Source organism: Crinia signifera, chromosome 6 (genome assembly GCF_055691185.1).
Source record: "Crinia signifera chromosome 6, ASM5569118v1, whole genome shotgun sequence".
NCBI classification, from domain to species: Eukaryota; Metazoa; Chordata; class Amphibia; order Anura; family Myobatrachidae; genus Crinia; species Crinia signifera.
In genome coordinates this window covers 254,237,176-254,253,175 of record NC_139222.1, presented here as the reverse complement: position 1 = coordinate 254,253,175, position 16,000 = coordinate 254,237,176, and the positions used below count along the sequence as shown (strand labels likewise).

Genomic DNA, 16,000 nt, shown 5'->3' with positions numbered 1-16,000 from the left:
GCTGATACTGACAGGGATGCTGACTACGCCGACTGTGGGAACACTACGCTGATTCTGACAGGGACACTACACTAACTACGTAACGGGCGCCATTATAATACTCAAGTACCCGTAACTCTTTTCCATTTTAGAAGCTTTAGTAAAAAATACCTCTAAAAGTGCCCCATACACAAGTCCGATTTGGCCACTTTTCACCCGTTTCCGCTTCATCGGGCTGATGGGTGATCCCGTGCGCAGTCGATGTTGGGCCTGCTGGAAGTGCAAGTACGGTATGGCCACCTTTAGAGTTGGGTTTCCTCCAAGAGCTCCTCAACTGTGGGTGGCAGAGTTAATCATATTGTGACTCCTATGATTGGCAACTTTGCCCCTAAACTGCACTCAAAGCTTTCAGACCACAAATGCTGGGTCGTTCCTGGGATGGACCCGTATCCTATTGGTACTACTCCTCAAATCCCTTACTAGTATACTAGTATACAGCCAGGGCGGGGGGGATTCAATTATCAACGGTTAATTACCGCTGATAATTGATCACCGGGGTAAATTCAATTAATCCTGATAGCCGGCACTAGCAGAAATTTTGTTTTCACTACAGTATAATATTTAAAAGAAAGGATTGTTCAGTGCGCTCTCTATAGGGTTTTTATGGGTAAAAATCAGGTCCTATTAATATTAACCAACAATAATATATATATATATATATCCCGGATGGATGTCACTCAGAACTTGAACAATAAGGCAACAGCACAACTGTGATCCGATAGCCAACGTTTCAGGGAGTGAACCCTTTTAACAAGAGCTTGGTCTTGTGAAAAGGGTTCACGCCCTGAAACGTTGGCTATCGGATCACAGTTGTGCTGTTGCCTTATTGTTCAAGTTCTGAGTGACATCCATCAGGGATATGTGTATTATTTGTTGAGGATGAGCACCAGATAAATTTGCTTATTTGTTGGGGAGTGCCGGACATTCTGGACAGATATATATATATATATATATATATATATATATAGGAAGTCCAATCACTATCTCAGGGACTTTATAAACAATCAGGTGTAGCTGCTAATATAGCGTAGCTTCTAATATATTCAGGTGCAGTGCCATTCTGTATGAAGAATCGATCCCTTCACTCCCCCCATAGTGAATTCTCATCCACCGATACATGCAAAAGGGAAACATGAAATCTCTAACAGTCAAACACTGTTTATATAACAAATTCAGAGATAAGGGGGTATATATTACACCAATAGAATGTTAGGACTATCAAAAGATACCTTCTGGGAATGGAGATCCACCATCCAAGGTGTGCAATTCTGCAGCCGCTTCCACACACCCCACAGCTCTGCATACAGCTTATGTATCAGCACAGCTCAGCAGCCATGTTTTCAGATTGTTTGCCCCTGGAGGCAAGAGAAAAAAAATCCCAGCGTTTTTCTACATTAGTGTCTACAGTTTACTGCAAAAACCTCCCCAGTTGATAATTGAATTGCTATTACAAACATTGGGTATTACAAACAGTGGGTAAAAAAAAAAGTTTGTAATAAAATGTACCCTGATACGTTGAATTCCCCCCTAAGTGTTTAAATCTCTGTCAGTCAATCATTCAGATACACTGCACATTTAAATAAATACTTAATACATGAACTGTCTTTGTGTTCCAGTAAAGAGATTGTTAACCTTTCTCGAAATGTAACTCAAGAGAAGTATCATTGATGATAATGATGGTTTTATTATTTGGTACTTATGTATTATCTGGGCTCCCATGTTAAATGCACCCCATTTTTTCATACCCCTACTATCCAACTACGCATGGAGTTGATTTTATATAGTGTGGTGAGCGCAGAGAGCCACCGTGCCCGAAGTGTGGCGAGCGCACGCGGTTTAATAAGAAAAACGGGAGCCCAGATATTACATAAGTACCTATTATTTTTTTATTAACAAGACATGCATAAGGGGAGATGTATCCGGCCTTGGAGAGAGAGATAAAGTTTAGAAGATGCCAAATGCAATGTCCAGCTTCAAACTTTAATTTGAAGACTGTGGTAGATAGATAAATGACAGTAAGAAACTAAGATTGCTGTGAGCAATGTCTCCACCGTATCTTTGATACACCTCCCCCACAGAGATGGATACAGCCGTGGAACGCATTATTAGTATTTAGTCAGACAGAATCCGAAGCTTATCAAATAATTTAAGTAGAACCACATATAAAACAAGGAATGAAAATCAAAGGATAATGTTCCGAGTAAAAAATAAAGATAGTGGGTAGAGTTGGGACGCAGGGAGAGGAAGGGGGGGGAAGTGTCACTACCATACAGTACAATAAGCAGCATAAAAGAAGCAGTGCGGCAGGAGGTTTTTATAAGAGCCATGCGTAGTGACTGTCCATGCACAACTATGTACAAGGCATTTGGTTACTGCCAGAATATGGGAAGCCATTTTGGCAGAGTCCCTCTCTGCATCTTGCAGTAAGAGGGACTAACTGTTGCCATTGTAGAAGGTCAGGTATAGATTGTTTTGAATCGCTTGAAAATGTCTCCATTCAGGCCAAAATGTTGCAAGTTCTGGATCGTGAAGAACCATGATGTTGTGTCAAAAGCTTTGTATCATGGGATAAAATAATTGCAGAATTATTTTATGTGTTTGAAAATGCAGATCAATGTCCTTTCATGTGCTGTCCCTGAGCGGCTGCCTGGGATGAAGTCCAACTGGTTGTAATGAACAAGAGTAGGTAGAACTGAGTTCAGCCTGTTTACTAGAACATAGAGCTTAACATCACTGAGTAACAAGGAGATGGGTCAATAACTAGCACACTGGGTTTCTGGCCTCTTAGGCCTCACCAGACCAAGGGGTTCCTTCCAAGTAAGAAACAAAAAGACGGAAAACAAGGGCATGTTCAACAGTCTTGCCCAATTTCCCAATTTGTTCACTTTATCTGCCTTCTTCTAGAAGCTCCATCGAAGCCTGTTGGCCGCTTGGTAGGACAGTAGAAGGGTGAGTTCCCCACTGACCGTTCTGATTTTGTGAAGGATAGCAGATTACAGTAGACCTAAGGTCACTCTGGGCATCCGTGAGATGGGTTGTTTTGGCCAATCTGTCCTTCAAAGATGCAGGGGACATGGAAATCAGTTGGTCCCATAAGACAGCCAACAACGATGACCAATTAAGTATCAATCAAATAGCATTTGTTTCTTGCAGTTGATCTGCACGGTTCCAGGTTGGTGCTACTGCTGGTTCTTGAGAAGTCTAGGAAAGTTCGGGCTGCAATTTGATGGATACTACAAGCTCAGTTAAACAGAAGCTGCAAGTGTTAAGGCGACAGAAGGAATATACATAAGTGCCAGAAACTTTATAACTTATGTTTAGGAAAGGAAATGACCAAGTTCAGGACCACGGTAACAGCTGCTCGGGCAGCTGGGGGATTGTACGGTGCAGCTCACCGGGGGTGGCCACTGCTATTCCCATCTCTTGCAGGCATCTTATTTCTTAATGACACAATGACCTTGAGAGGCTGTAGCACTATTCTCAGCATTTCCATGTGGTAAAAAAAAAAACTTCTCAGATTTTGCCTTGTTCTCTATCAAAGCTGACGCCTGAGACTTATGCTGCTCTAGGAAGGATTATGATAATGATCGGGTAACGTGATCCTGTTTGACCAAGACCTATAAAAATAGACCTATAAAAATGAAGCATTTTTATATCCACATTGAGGGTCCTGGTCATATAAAAGCCAAGATCCTGTAACAGCATGTTCCTGTAATGGCAGAGTCTTGTAAAGGTTTTTATTTTGCTTTTAATTTTTTCTTGAAATAATGAGCCTGATTTATACCCAATCGCACGGCTGCTGATTCGTGGGTGATTATCGATAGACAGTGCATGCGTACAGCCCATAGTACGCATGCTCGACAATGGCAAACGCAGGATTTTTAGAGGGGGGTTCCAAATGTAATCAAAAACCTTCCACTCTTTGGAGTAAGTACGGGAGTCTGGGGAACGGTAACAGCTCTAAAAATTGGTCTTTTTATACACTGGATACTGTATGGAATACAGTAATAATATTCATCAGTACAGATAGTCTATACTATACAGCCTCAGATAGTCTATACTATATAGACTCTATAGTATAGGCTGTTTCAAACATTTAAATAAGATAAGTGGTCAGGATAAGGTTAAACCTATCATAATCAATATACAAACATAATAGACCGAGTACTGCAGGCTCTAACTTCACAATCTCCCACTTCATGGTAGGGCTCCTGTCTCTTCCTCCTGACAGCTACTCTCTGGTCCATGCTCAGACCCACAAATACAGTTAATGTGGTAGAAGAAGCTGGTACACTGGGCATGTGCAGCAGCTCTGATCTATCCCTTACATTGCATGGTGTGGTGGCAGCTCTATTGATCATATTATATACCAGTGCTATTGTTGTAATAATTTTAGGCACTTTCCAAAAGGAGCGGGGGTTTCCAGGCAACCAGAAACCCCCCCTGCATTTGCCTATGCCAGAGGCTGTCCTGCGATAAAAGCCTGCTACTTCTTTTAATCACTGCCCATTAGCAAGGTGATTGACAAGAAGCTGGTGTTTGCAGATGGTAACCGGCAGTATCAGGGAAAACACAGGCATGCCTAGACTTTTGAGGGGAAGTCGTGTGACGTCAGCTCCGGCACGAATAGCATCTTTCTATCGGGTCTACCGAGTGGGTCCTGGGCTACGCACCGACTGCAAAAAAAGTAGAAAATTAATTTGATGTTAAGAGGCTTGTGTATGGATTTGCAGCTTATCGCAGCCTTGTACAGGGCGGAATTTAACTCCAGATGGGTGGGGATTACCTGATCGCAGGGCTCTTCAAATGAGCAGTCGTGTGAATAACCCCCTATGTCATAATTTAGCAATGCATTCGTATCACCTGTGAATGTCCCGGGTGTCAGAAGGAGGAGTGGGAGAACATCTTGGATCACCACAACCTGAAGAATGCTTTTTGGAAGACAAATAAAGAATGAAAACCTCTAGTTCTGCACTGATCACAGAGACATTGTGCAAGATTTATTAATGATGGCGCAATACTGCCGATAAGTTATCTAAAATGTTCTACACAGCTGGAGGAATTGTGGCCACAGAGGAGCCCTCTATCATGTACGGTGGACATGTGATATTCTGCCTTATCGGGAAAGTGTTCACAAGTGTTCATGATCTCCTATCTCTGCCTTTCCCTTCATGTTATCAGTTACATCAAAAGTTAATCTCTGACTTTGCTTTGGTAAATAAGTATTCTTAGTACTGAAAAGGTTTGTGGGTGTACTTGTTGTGTACTATTACCACCTCCTTCCCTGATGCACTTACTCCCTCACATTTCCCTTGCTCTTCACACCCACCCTCTTTTTCTCCCCATCCTTTCTTTTAAATCCCCACCATCTACTTTACCTTCTCACCATTCACGTTCTAATTTTGCCCTTCCCTTACCATCCACACCCTTCTCTTTACCTGTACCCTCCTGCCTTTCTCTCTTCAACCCCCACCACGTGCTTCTTTTTTCCTTTACAACCTCCCCCCCTTCACTTTACAAAAACACTATCTCCTCTCCCACAGCACCATCACCATTCCCTTGCTGTTCATTAGACACCCCCCGTCTTCCCTGCTCTACCTTCCCCTTTCCATCATCACCCTCCTTTGCCTATTTTTTCTCCACACCCAACTCTCTCTTTCCTGTCCACCCACCTCTGGGACAGCCAGGCACCTTGCCCGAAGCACAGCGAGCCATTCGAGGGGAATTCACCTGAATTAATAGAATTTCACAGTGAATTAATAGTGAGGGGTCAAAAATCAGCCAACATGTAAAATCCATCCACTGTCAGCTTAATTTCAGACACTGATCCAAATTTAGACAGAAAAACATCACAACTTCTGTTTTATATTCATTTAATTTATTTGACAAAATAATTTCTGCAAGGTTATAGGCAGTACGCCATGTAGTTCGAGCAGGACTCCAAGACTAAGTAAGGCTTGCATGAGACACACTATGGACCTTATTCTAGATGATGTGCACCATTGCAAATTCGCAATGGGATGTTTGGCATCTGCGCATGTGCTTAAAAAGACACGCAGCGCTGCTAAGTTTGCAACGCTGCGTGTCAACCAGAATAAACTCCTATAACTGCTGCTTTGCACCCCCAGTCACTGAGCAAGCTTCATCCAGAGGGAATGTGTCTGTGGCAAATGCCGAATTTGTAGAAGGGAGGTGTTCCAAATATAATACAAGATCTCATTCTCTCTGGAACATTGGAAAAAGTGTAGGATCCTGGTTAGTGTATGGATAATTAATAATAGGTACCACTATGAATGCTCTGTAGTATAGTATAGTATGTCTCAAACCTACAGTATATGATTAATATAAGTAATATAAGTGATCAGGAAAAAGTTAAACATTACGGGGGAAATTTGTAAAAAAATAGGTGTATTTGTATTTAGAAATACACTTATTTTTGACATTTTCTATCCCGAAAATACGGCAATTCGTATTCGTATTGATGTGCTATCAATACAAATACGAATTGCCGTATTTTCGGGATTTTAAATGTCAAAAATAAGTGTATTTCTAAATACAAATACACCTATTTTTTTACAAATTTCCTTTAGCAAATTTCCCCCTACATATTAATAAATACAACAACATAATAGAACCAGTAGGAGAAAGAACTGTATTTTTCTAAAGCAACTTCCTCCCACCTCATGGTAAGTCACCTATCTCTTCTTCCTGCCAGTTATGCTCTGGTCCTGTGGACTGATTGAGGGCGCGGATCCACACACATATATCAATCATGGTGGAAGAAGCTGCTACCATCGGCCATGTGCAACAGCTCTGCTCTGTCTCTTCAGCCGCATGATGTGATGGCAGCTTTAGTAATCCTATTGTATAATACTGCTGGCTAAGAGGAGGGAGATTTCTGGGATATCAGAAACCCCCCTGTGTTGCCTATGTGTGTGGCCAATATTAGGATTTGAAGAGTCATCTCTCTGTTGGTAAAGGAGGAGATACTCTATGCAAAAAAACAGGGTTCCTTAAAAAAAAAAAAAGTATTATGATAATGTCCTATAAAATCTAACATTAAATGTAATTGAATCGTTACAGCCTGTTTGGAAGAGGAGATGGAGGTATTAGAAAGAGATCTATGACTGGTCTCATTCCATACCATCTCAGAGGTAGATCTGGCCCGGCACTGGTGCCCTGTTGCCTACCTACTGTATATCAGTGGATAAAGGAAAACCAACCTTCCTTCCTTCCCTCCACTATGAGCCACAGTACACCCCCCCCCCCCCCCCCCCATTAAAGATGGGCCACAGAGGAAAGCCATAAGCTTCTCGATTTACAAAGCTACAAGAACAGAAAATCTAGGTAGAAGGAGATAATGCAGAAATAGCCCAGGTCCCTCGTCCATCCTGTCAACCATGACAACCAAAATAAACAAACGTTCAGTAATGATATTACATACAACTTCCTTACATCTGCAAATCTCTTTGCTTTGTCTTTCACAATTTAATTTTTTATTCCATTTATGTATCCCTTCGTCTTTCGTCGCTGCTTATTTCTTTATTTAAGTTTACAAAATGTCATTGATTGTAGAAAAATAATCTCACATATCAACCCAATCCGGAGAGCTGCACAGAAAAACACAGCTGGGAACGGCGAGGAAGGGAAGAACGAGGATAATTGGATGTGGTTCCTTCCAGCACTAAATTACTTTTTTACAGCCTGTGTTGTTCTGGCTCTTTCCGCATATCCCACTTCCCAATGGGCCGAATCCCCTACCCAGATCATGGGAACTGCACCTGACCCTTCTACAGCTTTACAGGTTCGTAGCCCAAAAATGTATGGTATAAGTTAGACATTAGACAGCAACAACAAAATGCAACAACAGGTTAAACTATATTGTCCCTGGAAAGACATTTTGTGAAAGATTTTTCTGGCTTCAAGTTCAAATACTCCGTATTATTGTGCCAGATCCAGAGACCGATGCCAAATATCTGTTGTACTGAATAGAACATGAGTTGTATTTCTGCCCTAGATTGCTGAATGCTTTATATCTACTTTTATAAGCACAGTGCAGACTTAATCAGTGCTACAGCCAGTGATAGATTATAATAAAGACCTTTGAGCCTTGGTGCAGCCTTAGACCCAGGGGCAGGATAAGAGAGGAGAAGACCCGTGTGTAGGCTCCTTCCTCTCTGACAATACCATAGACTCTACTTTGTATTATAGTCTACTGAGCAAGCAATGGTTTCTGGGAGAATCGCATCCATGATATGATTCTGGGGGACATCTCTTCTGCGCATATGCAGATCTCTGGGAAAATGGCCATAGCGCCATCTTTCTGGAGCACTGCAGGCCACCGGAAGCTCTGGTGAGGTAAGATTAGTTAAATGGGTGCTGAAACAATCATGGAGTATGCTCCAACACTGAACTCTAATGAGCGTCCTGCTGCTTGCCAGAACCACCTGCTCTATATGTCCAAGCTTCTTGCACCACTCACCCTGCACCCATTATAGATACACAAATGTTTAGACCATACTCATTTATGTCATGGGTATATACTTTTTTGACCTCTTCTCCTATAAAGCCCAGAGTGGGACAAATGGATTTGTACCAATAGGCTCCAGCCCGCTCCCGAACAGGCCCCACTCCCCAATATGCAATGTGTTTTTGTGTCTTCGCACAGCTGAGAAAACCAGTCCGGCCATTTAAGTCTCTGCTGGAAGTTTGGGAGGGCTCCACAAAATACAGGAGTCTCCTGGACCTTTTTGGAGAGAAGAACCGATGACCCTGTGCTCTGCTCGGCAGCCCACATACAGGGACCCCGGATGCTAAGAATCTCCCGATGTCCTACTCAGCTGCCCGTAGACAGAGAGGCAGGAGGCCAGGCCTCCATTACTCATGGCGCTCCTCCATAATCCATAAGCCTGCGCAGATAAGCAGCCCCAGTCCATCCCTGCTGGAAAGTGAGTATGATTCTTGTTCATCCAATACATTCTCATTTACTAACACCATCCCCTAGGGCAGGCATGTCCAAACTATGGCCCTCCAGCTGTTGTAAAACTAAAAGTCCCATCATGCCTTGCCACAGTTTAAGCATTCCCTAATAGAAAAACTGTGGCAAGGCATGATGGGACTTGTAGTTTCACAACAGCTGGAGGGCCATAGTTTGGACATGCTTGCCGTAGTGGAATTGGATGCTGAGCCAGTTTCCCCAGGTGTGGTACAGGGTTCCGACAGTCGGGATCTGACAGTCATTAGCCCGATGTCGGGATCCCGACTGGCCAGCCTCAGACAGAGTGGGCTTGCTCCGCTTGCCACCTATTCTATTCTCCCTCTGTGGGGGCCGTGGACCCCCACGAGGGACAATAGTCGTTGGCCTTCGGGAACCCGTGCATCGGTATTTTAACAGTCGGGGTCCCGACGTCGGGTAAATGACTGTCGGGACCCCGTCCGGCACCCGTTTCCCCAGGGCTCCTCCAATTCTGTATTATAGCAATAAATCTTTGCTTATCTCCTGTATATTGTGCTGCATTCGTTTTAAAAATATCTTATGTCTTGTGTATCCTGATACATAAGCATCTCATTAATATGCCCACTTTATGCTCACATGTCAATATAAAATGGTTTATAGCAGAATGTTTCTAACTAGCAAATCTAATTGAGCAGATTTTATTGAATAGGGGTATTAAGAATATCCATCACTGCAAAAAGGAATTGATTTTGCTTCCCTCCAGCTGCTGACACTGCATCTTACCGCACGGTTTCCAGCAGTCAGACGCAAACTGACAACTTAAAGGCAGAAAACTTGAAATAATGGAATCTTGTGGCAGAATATCAAAGATAAAGAAAACAAGGCAGACAGACTATAGTTCTTCTGCAAGCAATAGTTTAAACAGATCCTATTTATAACAGATTTCTGATAATCATTTTATTTAAGGGCTAGCAATTTATTATTATTATTATTATTTATATATCCTAATTGGAGGTATTTGTTTTTAGTCAGTATTGGAGGGTCAGTATTGGAGGGTCTTTGAACATTTATTATACAGATATGTAATAATAACAGATATGTAATAATATTTTACATTATATAACATTTAAGGATTTTAATTCACTTTTTGGTTGCCCCCTCTGAGGGGCTTTGGGGTGTGGCATAGCCCAGTGAAGTGGAGGACAATGGGGGAGGGGGGCATTGGGGAATCTTACCTGCTTTTGCAGGAGAACCATGCAATATTCATTTGTCTCTGAGACATGCAGACATAGGCAAACGCAGTGGGGGGTTCCTGTTTGCCCGGAAAGCCCCTTCTTCTTGGCAAGTGCCTTAAATTATGACAATAGCACTGGTATGTAATATAATCAACAGAGCTGCCACCACTTCATACAATGTAAGGGACAGAGCAGAGCTGCTGCACATGCCCAGTGTACCAGCTTCTTCTACCACATTTACTGTATGTGAGGATCTGAGCCCTCAAACATCGTAATAGACCAGAGAGTAGCTGCCAGGAGGAAGAGACAGGAGCCTTACCATGAAGAGGGAGATTGCGAGCTTAGAAAGTGCAGTAATGGTTCTAATATGTTTGCGTATTTATTTATTATATGTTTAACCTTTTCCTGACCACTTATTGTATTTAAATGTTTGAAACAGATGTATAGACCAGATGTACTGATAAATATTAATACTGTATTCCATACAGTATCCAGTGTATAAAGACCAATTTTCAGGGCTGTTACTGCTCCCCCAGACTCCCGTGCTTACTCCAATGCTCTGCAGCATGGGATATTTTTGGGTTACATTAGGAAACCCCCCCTCTAAAAATCCTGCTTTTGCCACTGGCAGAGACAGTAAATACGCATTATAGTAAACCGATAACGTTAAACTTTTTCTAAAAACAAAATAACTGTAACAATGTATATGTTAGGCCTCTGTACTAATTACTCCCTGGGGAAGAAGGCCTCTCTGTGTGTCTCTCTCCAGTCCTGAATGGCCTCATCAGGTAACAGATTACACAGGGCCAATGCCGGATTACCAAATAGGCAGAGTAGACACTGGCTTATGGGCCCCATGCTATTTAGGTGCCCTGCGACAAGGGATCAATTTAAAAAAAAATGTAGAGAAAATGCATTATTAATACCCTTACAGTTAATGAGATAATTTGTGAAGGAGGCTGAGATTTGGACTGCCTAGGAGCCTTCAAAGGGTTTAACCCGGCCCTGAATAGAACCCAGACACATCAATCTAGCCTGCTGTATATGGGGAAGGGGGGATTTGGGGAGCTAAGATCCCTGGTCACTTACAGACCTCTTCACCTGCCTACCCCTCAGAAAACTCTCTGCTATCCTTGCATTCTGGCTACCAGGTTCCTTCTGCTGCTGCACAAGAGGGAGAGTTGGTTATGCCAATGTGTTTCGGACGTAGGGCCTCTTTGACAGAAGGGGTATGGGGTACAATGTCTTCTGCTACCCCCTCCCTATTATCTGGCTCTGCCTGTGCCTGAAGAGGAGAGGAGACATAACTGAGTCGCTGGACCTGCGCAATGCAAAACTCCCGGCTCCTGGTGGTACATTCCCCCTTCACCTCCCTCCTCTTCCAGCCCAAATGAAAGCAGTAAAAGTAGGATTTATATATATTAAATTGTCACCAACAATATAAAAACTGGTAAATAAGAATTTTTCAAATGTCAAAGTCAATGTAAGATCACAGCTAAGAGACATGTAAGCCTCTAATTACCGGTCTAATCACATCACTTATACAATGGCCTTTGTATTCACAGTAGCCAACCAAGTTCCTCTGTTGCTGTAACATTCTATTTACATCACCAGAGAAAGAGATAAAATGTTAATAAAGTGCTTTTTTGTTCCAATTTCGCTCCCAATCCTCTTGTCTAGTCCCTTTATTCACCATTTCAGCTCTACACAGCGTGCTTCGACATACTGCCAGGACGAGAACATCATTTATCCCGAACTGAGAACTGTGTTCCATTTCTCAGTAGTCTCACAGCGGTTTCCATAGCAACCAGGGACCCTTGTGCTGCAAATCAATTACCAGATTCTAGCTAGAATGTATTTTATCATGACACTGGAGACTGAACGCAGGCAAACCAACAGCAGATACCTTGTCAGATAATGTACATTTTTATTTGCAGGCCAGTTTGTTTTCCTTTTTGTTGTAGCTGCAATACCTGAAGGCGTTTCTTTTCTGCTTATAATAATGTCGCTAGACAGCAGCGCTAATAACGGAAGCTTTTATTTACCAGTGTTTACGGTAAATCGGTGCATTTGGGGAAGAAGAACATAGCGGTAGAACATTGTGCCATGGAGAGCTGAGCGTGGCTAAGGAAGGCATAAGGCTGCAGAATTTTTGGCTGCTTGGGCAAGGGATTTAACAGTAGGAGGGAGGGTCTTGATTTCACTAGAATTAAGCTGGCCACAACCAGGGAGGTATTACATCCACATTAGACAGGTGGTCCAATAAATCAGCAACAGAGCACTCAGCACGGTGCCAGATAATAATCAGATCAAAGTCAATCTGATTATTATTGGGCACGTTGCAGAATGCCATTGGAAGACAGACCCAATATTCCTGTGTGATCTCATTTATCAGTGTAAGCCTGAATTAATCAGATTGTTCCACATGACCAGTCATCCAGTTTGGCTGGATCTCACCAGTGTGTGCAGCCAACTAAGCAGTGACTTCACTCCCTATGCATCTCAATTACTTTCTCTTCTCTTACTCTACCTTTGGGCCTCTGCAATTGGTCTTCCACCATCCACACTGCTCCAAGCCTGCCCTCTGTCCTCACTAATGTGACCTTCTTAAAGCCAAGCTGAAAGGTCAGTTCTCTAACTTTTTCTCCACTTTCATGTACACGCTTCGCTCCTTTGGCCTTGGCTCTACAGTGTACGTTTCCTACATGTTACTCTGCTAGGAAACAGCAGCACTATGCCCCATGGTGAAGGTGTTAGCACTGACTGCTGTACCTTCTGACTGACTTAAGGTCCATACACACTGGGCGACTTTAAGCTGAAATCAGCTCAGTTTACTCATTTCATTTGCTTTCAGCTCGAAAGTCACCAGCGATGAGAGGCGATTGCTGTTGCGCGCTCCCGCATCATCGCCGGCGGATGCCGCTCATCTGCTGGTATTACTGTTTGCAGTACACTGGGTCAAACGCAGGTAGTCTCTGGGTACGGTACACTAGGATTAGGCAGGAGAGTAGTCAGGAAAGCAAGGCAAGATCAATCACAGGTGGTCAGGAATCTCAGTACAAGACACAGGAACTGCTGGAGTAGGCTAGCCAACCTATACTCTGGCAGGGATTGACTGCCAGAGACTGCTTTATATAGGGAGCTAATGAGCTGCAGCTGTCAGCACTGAGCAAGAGCCTCACAGGTTCCTAATCAGTGAGAGCTGAGCATGTCTCACTCAGGTGCCGTAATCAGTCGGCAATGGCCAGACTACCCCATACCTCCAAACATCTGTGTATCGCTAATCAGCTGAAGAGGGGACATGGCCTATGGAAAGTCGTGTCCTCAGGCCACGGACGGATCATGCATGCATAATCGCTCGGGCTGCAAATTCGCAGCCCAGCGATCGGGTCTGAATCAGGCCATAACTCTCTCTGCACATGTTATGGGGCATACAAACCGGGTGATTTAAGCCCCATTTATAGATCGCTTAGAAATGAAGCACGGATCCGCGTGTATGGCTCCTGGTGATGGCGATGCCCAGCCAATGCGTCACTACTGCCAGACTGTCCTTAACTAGATCGCTCAGCATAAAGCTCCCATCTCCCCTTGTGTATGGGGTAATACGTCTGCCCCACCTGCAGTGCAGTATCGTTTTGTCTATCTGCAAAAATTGCAGAATTGCTAACCAGCTTGTCTTTGAATCAGGCCCTAAATCTGGATTTGAAAATTGTTTACCTGAAAGATGCATTCAAGAGGTTTTGAAGATGTAAGTAGGCACACACACACACACACACACACACACACACACACACACACGTGTGCCTGGTCATAAATGTTATCCAATGAAATCTGATTTCTGAGAATAAGACAGTGTGAATCCATAACAGCGTGTTCCCAGGTGTTCCCGGCACATTGAGTGTTGAGCGCACAAATGAGAAATAAACATGCCCAAATTAGGTTTAGCAGTGGGTGTAAACCAACTGTTCTGTGTCTTGTAATTGTAATTCCCAGAAGTCTCAGCCTTTTTCTGCAACTTGTTTCACAGCATCATTTTTGGAATCTATCTGAATACGTTTGCCTCTCTTTTTTTAAACAAGAATTACACAATATAATTACTGATACAGCCAAGTTATTTCCTGAAGGGTTTATCTCTATTTGCATAGCGCATGTGGACCTCCGACGTTACTATTTCACCCAGGAAACATTGCTCTGCTACTGCTTTTCCTACTTGCTGATGTTACATCGGATGCTATTTTGTATGATGAGTTATTTAGGAGATGTTTCATGTTATCCTGACATTAATGTACTAGCTGGAACTGCCCTTCTGTAACTTCCACTAATACTGATTTTTCTTAGGCCTGTATCGGTAACATGCATCTTTGTTATATTGTTGCCATGAGTCCGGGTCCGAAATCATTCGATGGTCGCGAAGCATCGATTGATTTCTCAAGCGCTCGAAATCTAAGTTCCTGGTGACTTAGATTAGCGGCGCCCGAGAATAGTGCAGCTGCAGCATCGATTTGCCAAGCAGGTGAGTGATAAAGCCGGAACCCCCATGTAAAACTTGCTGCCTCTGCCTGGTCGTCAGCAGCTAGGCCAGCTGCAGTGTTTGTTGGGGAGAGGGGGGGGGGGGGGCAGGGAAGGGGGGGGGGCCTTGGGCGTTAACAGGGCTTGCACCCTGCACCCCTGCAGGCTGCATATGCGCATATTAGCCAGGGTTGCCGACTTTTGTTATCTTTCAGCAAGAGTTCGGGGGCGGGGCTTGAGTGTGACGTCATTAAGCCCCGCCCCCATGCTGGAAAATGGCTCAGTTTGCCTATCTTTGTGGAGGGGGCGGGGCTAAATGATGCGATTATGACACTTTAGCCCCACCCCGTCCCGGAGATTGGCAAATCAGGTTAGCTAAATGCCGCGGTCAGGGGGGGAGGAAGCCACAAATGGGGGGGGGGGGGGTGGCGAGCGGGGGCGATTTTCGGGTAGGGCACCATGATATTAGCATATGCACATGCATAGATTATTAACATTGCTCCCCATTGCGAATTTGCAACGGGGGAGAACCAACTGCAGTCAGGGCCACAGAGCGCTCGCCTGTGCTGAGTATCCCTGGGCAACACAAGTAAACAATGCTTCCACATGCTACAATAACATTGCTAAAAAAAGATATGGGGTGATTCACAATTGCTCGCTGCGGGCCGAATTCGCTCCCCTGTCCAATGTTTGGGGTTTGCGCATGTGCAAACCCCTGGAGCGAAGTTTCAAACTCGCCGGGGCGTTCGCTCCATGATGGGAGGGCAGGGGGCAGATGCAGGGGACTGCAGCACTTCTGAAGAACAGTGGGTACACCCATGGAAACGCTGTGTGTACCCCTGCGAACACAGACGCGGCAATGCCTGCTTGAGGCGGGCCGCTGACATCACATGACGTCAGCGCCAGCCCTCAATTCGGCCATCTGAGGCCAGAATAAAATTCAGTCTACACTGACTCTTCTTAGCGAAGGGTGAAAAAAATCATTCGATTTTTCTCCAATTCGGCCGCATGTGAGTGGATGCACATACGAACGCACCTGCCCATATGCTAGTGCGTGGATATGGGCGGGGCCGGGGGCCGGCAGGCGGTCGGGGCAGCGTTTACCTGCTTGCTAGGCTGCGAATATACGCAGCCTAGCTCACAGGTCTGAATCAGGCCCATCATTCAGGTTAGTGCATGGATACAGTAGGCTTCAGCTTAAATAGCCAGTAAATCAGTGAGTTGTCAGTATTTAAGTTGACAGTCAATAGGTCGAAAAAGA

At 44.1% G+C, this 16,000-nt stretch overlaps 1 long non-coding RNA gene across 1 annotated transcript; it reads right to left on the bottom strand.

Annotated features, from left to right (window-relative positions):
- Window positions 1–163: 163 nt before the first annotated feature.
- LOC146009220 (uncharacterized) lies at window positions 164–4,327 on the bottom strand. Its single transcript, XR_014444626.1, has 3 exons — window positions 4,226–4,327; window positions 1,269–1,394; window positions 164–313 (listed from the first exon to the last, which is right to left on the bottom strand). It is a non-coding gene; the product is annotated as an uncharacterized LOC146009220 (long non-coding RNA).
- Window positions 4,328–16,000: the final 11,673 nt, after the last annotated feature.